This window comes from Nerophis lumbriciformis, linkage group LG16, assembly GCF_033978685.3.
Source record: "Nerophis lumbriciformis linkage group LG16, RoL_Nlum_v2.1, whole genome shotgun sequence".
NCBI lineage: Eukaryota > Metazoa > Chordata > Actinopteri > Syngnathiformes > Syngnathidae > Nerophis > Nerophis lumbriciformis.
In genome coordinates, this window is record NC_084563.2 from 10,242,099 (window position 1) to 10,249,598 (window position 7,500).

General features: G+C 41.6%; 1 long non-coding RNA gene across 1 annotated transcript in view; it reads left to right on the top strand.

The window, feature by feature from the left end:
- Positions 1-7,500, top strand: part of LOC133616983 (uncharacterized) — a 166,668-nt gene that overhangs the window by 26,449 nt on the left and 132,719 nt on the right. The window lies entirely within an intron of this gene.

Consider the following 7,500-nt stretch of genomic DNA (forward strand, 5'->3'; position numbering starts at 1 on the left):
GTCAAACGGAGAAGCGGACGATGCAAAATGCTGCTTAAAACAATTCAAGACTTTCAGTTTCGATCATTAACTGGCAATGATTGTTGAAGTACAAATGTGGGAAAAGTTGCTGTGTTTTTAGCAGGGGTGTGTCGTCAAGGCCTTCTCTGCTAACCAGAAATCATGATCATAATTAAAGATAAAAGTATTTGTTCATTTATTTTCCCTAAATATCTAAAAGTATTCATATTCTCTTAATGTCATGTTATGCTCCTTTTAGCATTGTTTTTAGTTCTAGTTTGTATCCAATCAGAATCCAGCTAGCTTATGTTGCCATGCTGTACCAAATCTGCCCGACGCCTTCAGAATCAACAATGCGAGGGACATACAGTTGATAGACAGTTGCGATAGCCAATCAGATCACGAGTTGTTGTCAGTAAGGCCTCACGTTGAACGTGAGATTTACGCGTCCTGCGATTGGATACTCACCGGGACCGTTAGCCAATCAGATCACAAGTTGTTGACAGTCGCTGTTCTGTTACGACTAAAAGTTGTAAACTCTTGTTGTGAAAGTGCGTCATGCTTGTCATTTAATTAGGGCCCGCATGGCCCATTGCATAAGGACTCCCAAAGGGAGTCCTTATGCAATGGGACATAAGGACCTATTGAATTTGTAAGGTTTTATTATTATTATTATACCGGCCACCTCTTTGAGCACTAATTTGACCCACTTAACATGCTTCAAAACTCAACATATTTGACCCACACAACAGGACCTGCGAAAATTGTCTTTTAATAAAAAAAACGAACCCCAAAACTCAAAATTGCGCTCTAGCGCCCCCTAGGAAAAAATAAAACTAGACTGCCTGTAACTCCCACTAGGAAGGTCGGAAAGACATGAAACAAAATTATCTATGTAGGTCTGATTTAGACCTAAATTTCATAATTGTACATCCTTGGGCAGAAATCAACAGGAAGTTGGCAATTCCCCCTTCAAGACAAAAAAGTACTAAAAACAGTCACTTTTGCCTCTTTGAGCTGTAATTTGACCCCTTTAACACGCTTCAAAACTCGCCGAACTGAACACACACATCAGGACTGGCAAAAATTACGATCTAATAAAAAAACCTAACCCCAAATCTCAAAATTGTGCTCTAGCGCAATTTTTAACTCCCACTGGGAAGGTCGGAGAGACATGAAACAAAAACCTCTATGTAGGGCTCACTTAGACCTACATTTCATAAATTGACAACCCCCAGCAAAAATCCACAGGAAGTTTGCTATTCCCCCTTCAAAACAAATTTTTTGTAAAAACCGGTCACCTTCCTTCAAAAACTATCTCCTCTGAGCGCATTTGTCGTTTCGCCTTCAAACTAACACAGGAGAGAGATTAAACCCTTGTGTATAAAATAACAGAACAGCTTTTTAATACCTGCTCCGGTTTTGATTTTATGACCCTTCAAAGACCCGGTGCGCTGCTGTTTTTTTAAGATGGCTGCTTAAACGCAGGAAGCACCAACGTGCCCACACAATGCAGACAAGGTAGGTACACTAGACAAAAGTCTTGGGACACTTCAGACTAAAAGTACACAAAAGTATTGGGACACTTAGGACTAGCACCTGCCAAATACGCGGGCCCGACCAATGCTGCTTGCAGCTTTAATTAACATTGTTATTTATTTCTTATTTATTTACATGTGTGTTTGTCACCATCATGTGGTCAGGGCAGCTACTACATCTTTGAGAAGTGTACACTTTGAATCAAACTTTATTGACCGGAAGTTGCATAAGCCAAGAAGAGACATTTACGGGTATGTTTTAATTAAAGTTAAGTTAAAGTACCAATGATTGTCACACACACACTTTAATTATTCTCTGCATTTGACCCATCACCCTTGATCACCCCCTAAGAGGTGAGGGGAGCAGCGGGCAGCAGCGGTGGGCGCGCCCGAGAATAATTTTTGGTGATTTAACCCCCAATTCCAACCCTTGATGCTGAGTGCCAAGCAGGGAGGTAATAGGTCCCATTTTTATAGTCTTTGGTATGACTCAGCCGGGGTTTGAACTCACAACCTAGCCTAAACCACTAGGCCACTGAGTAGGTAATTGCTGATGCGTTTTAATTGGTTTTTAAACGCGCCAGAAAATGTGTTCCTGTATAGTATTTCTCCGGCATTGGTCATGTGATGACATCAATGATGGTATTTTGAGAGGTAATCATTGAAGTCGGACATCACCGAAGGCCTAGGTGGGAAACGCGCGGTCTGCCACTGGTTTTTAGTCACAGACAGAGATTTGATCACTTTCCAAAATAAATGTGGGTTGTTGAGATTCTCAGTGGTGACAGACAACACATTTGGTCTTTTTGATAAGGGAAGTGCATTGATTTGGAAGCTGTCTAAAATATGACCAATCAGTGGCAGGATTACCGTATTTTTCGGACTATAAGTCGCAGTTTTTTTCATAGTTTGGCCAGGCTCCAGTGCGACTTATATATGTATTTTTTTCCTTTTTTATTATGCATTTTCGGCATGTGCGACTTGTACTCCGGTGTGACTTCCATCCATCCATCCATCTTCTTCCGCTTATCCGAGGTCGGGTCGCGGGGGCAGCAGCCTAAGCAGGGAAGCCCAGACTTTCCTCTCCCCAGCCACTTCGTCCAGCTCCTCCCGGGGGATCCCGAGGCGTTCCCAGGCCAGCCGGGAGACATAGTCTTCCCAACGTGTCCTGGGTCTTCCCCGTGGCCTCCTACCCGAGGGAGGCGTTCGGGTGGCATCCTGACCAGATGCCCGAACCACCTCATCTGGCTCCTCTCGATGTGGAGGAGCAGTGGCTTTACTTTGAGCTCCCCCCGGATGGCAGAGCTTCTCACCCTATCTCTAAGGGAGAGCCCCGCCACCCGGCGGAGGAAACTCATTTCGGCCGCCTGTACCCGTGATCTTGTCCTTTCGGTCATAACCCAAAGCTCATGACCATAGGTGAGGATGGGAACGTAGATCGACCGGTAAATTGAGAGCTTTGCCTTCCGGCTCAGCTCCTTCTTCACCACAAAAGATCGATACAGCGTCCGCATTACTGAAGATGCTGCACCGATCCGCCTGTCGATCTCACGATCCACTTTTCCCTCACTCGTGAACAAGACTCCCAGGTACTTGAACTCCTCCACTTGAGGCAGGGTCTCCTCCCCAACCCGGAGATGGTACTCCACCCTTTTCCGGGCGAGAACCATGGACTCGGACTTGGAGGTGCTGATTCTCATCCCAGTCGCTTCACACTCGGCTGCGAACCGATCCAGCGAGAGCTGAAGATCCTGGCCAGATGAAGCCATCAGGACCACATCATCTGCAAAAAGCAGAGACCTAATCCTGCAGTCACCAAACCGGATCCCCTCAACGCCTTGACTGCGCCTAGAAATTCTGTCCATAAAAGTTATGAACTGAATCGGTGACAAAGGGCAGCCTTGGCGGAGTCCAACCTTCACTGGAAACGTGTCCGACTTACTGCCGGCAATGCGGACCAAGCTCTGACACTGATCGTACAGGGAGCGGACAGCCACAATCAGACAGTCCGATACCCCATACTCTCTGAGCACTCCCCACAGGACCTCCCGAGGGACACGGTCAAATGCCTTCTCCAAGTCCGGTGCGACTTATACTCCGAAAAATACGATACTTTGTCTTGCCTAAGTCCATGCCTTGGACTAAGATATCTGCAAGTTCTGGAGAAAACCAGGGATTTTCTCGTCCCTTCACTCTGTATTTCTTAAAAGCTGCATGTTTATTAATAATCTGCATGAAAATGTCTTGGAAAAATGTCCAAGCGAGCTCTACATCTGGTATTAGATGTATATGTTCCCAGTCCACAACAGACAAATCATGATGAAAAGCTTGTTCATTGAAATGCTTAAGATTCCTTCTACAAACAATGCGAGGTTTGCACTTAGGAATCCTAGCATTGGCGTTGTTAGGCCTATTTTAGGGGGGCTCAAGCCCCCCTAAATAATTTGGTGTTTTTTGGGGGGGTTTTTTTACAAATAAATGCCGACATATTCATTATAAAGTGGCCCAAATATGAGTTTAAATAAATAATCATATAACCTGTTATTATTCACTCAGTTTCCCCTCACTTCGTAGCGTAAGGTAAAGAGCCCCTTTCGTGCGTCGGTATCCAATCCATTCCACTTGTTCATATAGAAAATGCCCACATCACTCAAATTCCAGCCCGCATTTTCTCTGCGACCTTGCTTGCGGTCCTGCAGGTGTACGAAGCACATTATCTTCCTTTACAATGAGTGAAGCTGCACAAAACCTTGTGTGTGTAATTTTAAATCATTTATTTTTTAAGTTTTGTGTTTCTTGTAGAATCTATATAAAGTAATATACATTAGCCTATTGTTAAAATAATGAAAAAAACATCATTAAATATATTTGTTTTATTGTATTGTTACATTAATAGCTGTTTTATTATTATAGGATGGCTTGTTAAACATTTAATAGGATTTTCAGAGGGAGGAAAAACCAAGACATTTAATATAAAATGTAAAATTAATAAATACATAAAAAGAAAATATATGGTTAAAAGCCATCGTCCCGGGGAGCATTTCATTTCGTCCCGTGCATTTTTTTAAAATAATAATAATAACAATGAATAATTTCTAAGTCTTTGTTAGCCGTTTGTGAAGTTTTGTGCTCGTGCGTAACATTCGCTCGCATCCTGTGCATCTCCTGGGGGCAAAGCCCCCCCCTGTCCTTAAAAGCTAGTGACGCCCCTGAATCCTAGTATCATTCAATGCAATACAATGATCACTCAAACCATTACAGAATATACCCGAGGGAAGAGAACTTATGAGGCACATTAGTTCAAATCAAATCAATCAAGGTAGATTTGTCTGGACTTTTGGGATCAGGGAAAGTTGACCAACTGGGTGAGCTTGACAGAATCACCAAACCTTTTAAAGCTGCATTCTAACAAGTCCCAGTTAAAATCTCCTGACAGAAGTAATTCCGTGTAATTTAACTTATCTAAAAGCTGTTTTAAGGACTTTAGCGCCTCCTTTGAAGCAGATGGAGGTCTGTAATATGTAGTGATTTGACTATTTCTACATCCAGAGCCAAACATTCCAATTGAAGCATTAAATCTGGATTGACCTTTTTTTTTGGCCTATCGGTGCGGTAAACATTACAGTATACCCATTAATGTTATTGTCTTGATTTGTAATAGACTTTAGTAAGCCAAGTTTCCGAAATCAAAACATCTGCTCCTGTTGAATGTCCATCTTTGGTATTCGTTCAATCATTCAAATTAAAATATTTAAGACCAGACGATGATTTAAAATCAGAGGGTCTCTGGGAGCAATGAAGCTCAGGTCCAGGATTTGGTTCCACATTTCCGGACAAAAGTACAATACCCAAAACCAGTGAAGTTAGCACTTTGTGTAATTCGTAGATTAAAAAAAAAGAGAATACAATGATTTGCAAATCCTTTTCAACTTATATTCAATTGAATAGACTGCAAAGACAAGATATTTAATGTTCGAACTAAGAAACTTTTTTTTTTTTTTTTACCACTTTTTACCACTGTGTTACATGGCCTTTCCTTTTAACAACACTCAGTAAAGGTTTGGGAACTGAGGAGGTCATTTTTTGAAGCTTTTCAGGTGGAATTCTTTCCCATTCTTGCTTGATGTACATCTTAAGTTGTTCAACAGTCCGGGGGTCTCCGTTGTGGTATTTTAGGTTTCATAATGCGCCACACATTTTCAATGGGAGACAGGTCTGGACTACAGGCAAGCCAGTCTAGTACCCGCTTTCTTTTAATATGAAGCCACGCTGTTGTAACACGTGGCTTGGCATTGTCTTGCTGAAATAAGCAGGGGCGTCCATGATAACGTTGCTTGGATGGCAACATATGTTGCTCCAAAACCTGTATGTACCTTTCAGCATTAATGGTGCCTTCACAGATGTGTATGTTACCCATGCCTTGGGCACTAATACACCCCCATGTCATCACAGATGCTGGCTTTTCAACTTTGCGCCTATAACAATCCGGATGGTTCATTTCCTTTTTGTTCCGGAGGGCACGACTTCCACAGTTTCCAAAAACAATTTGAAATGTGGACTCATCAGAACACTTTTCCACTTTGCATCAGTCCATCTTAGATGAGCTCGAGCCCAGCAAACAAGGCGGCGTTTCTGGGTGTTGTTGATAAATGGCTTTCGCTTTGCATAGTAGAGTTTTAACGTGCACTTACAGATGTAGCGACAAACTGTAGTTACTGACAGTGGTTTTCTGAAGTGTTCTTGAGCCCATGTGGTGATATCCTTTACACGCTGATGTCGCTTTTTGGTGCAGTACCGCCTGAGGGATCCAAGGTCACCGGCATTCAATGTTACATGCAGTGATTTCTCCAGATTCTCTGAACCTTTTGATGATATTACAGACCTCAGATGGTGGAATCCCTAAATTCCTTGCAATAGCTCTTTGAGACATGTTGTTCTTAAACTGTTCGACTATTTGCTCATGCATTTGTTCACAAAATAGTGACTCTCGCCCCCATCCTTGTTTGTGAATGACTGAACATTTAATGGAAGCTGCTTTTATACCCAATCATGGCACCCACCTTCACTGGTTTTGGGTGTTGTAGAAGTAAAGCAATCAACAGCCTCTACTTGGCAATTGATTTACTTTTAATTCTTTGGCATGCTGAAGTCCACTCATTTTGTGAATTGGGTAGATATAAATAAACATTTGAGTTTTGATAAGTCTCTGGGCAGAGCTGGAGACACATTTATATCATTTTGCAATTGTACTGGAGGTTGCCCTGGATATAGAGGCGCTATAGGGCATGTGCCAAAAATGTTCACAATTAGGTGATTGTCATTAGAGTGTCCATAGCTCTTTAATGGGTGCAGGAAATAGTTATACATGATATCACACTCAAGTAAACACACTTCAGGACTGCTCGTATCGTACATGATATCACACGCAAGTAAACAAGCTGCAGAACTGCTTGTATCGCACATGATATCGCACACACGTAAACACGCTTCGGGACCGCTTGTATCGTACACGATATCGCACACAAACACTGCAGGACTGCTTGTATCGCACATGATACCACACACAAGTAAACATGCTGCAGGACTGCTTGTATCGCATGAAATCGCAGACAAGCAAACACGCTGCGGGACTGCTTGTATCGCAAATGATGTCGCACACAAGTAAACACGCCACGGGACTGCTTGTATCGCACATGATATCGCAGACAAGTAAACACCTTTCAGGACTGCTTGTATAATGTGTGTGTGAATTATTATATATATATATATATATATATATATATATATATATATATATATATATATATATATATATATATATATATATATGTATATATGTATATACTGTATATATATGTATATACTGTATATATACTGTATGTATATATATATATATATATATATATATATATATATATATATATATATATATATATATATATATATATATATTAGAGATGCG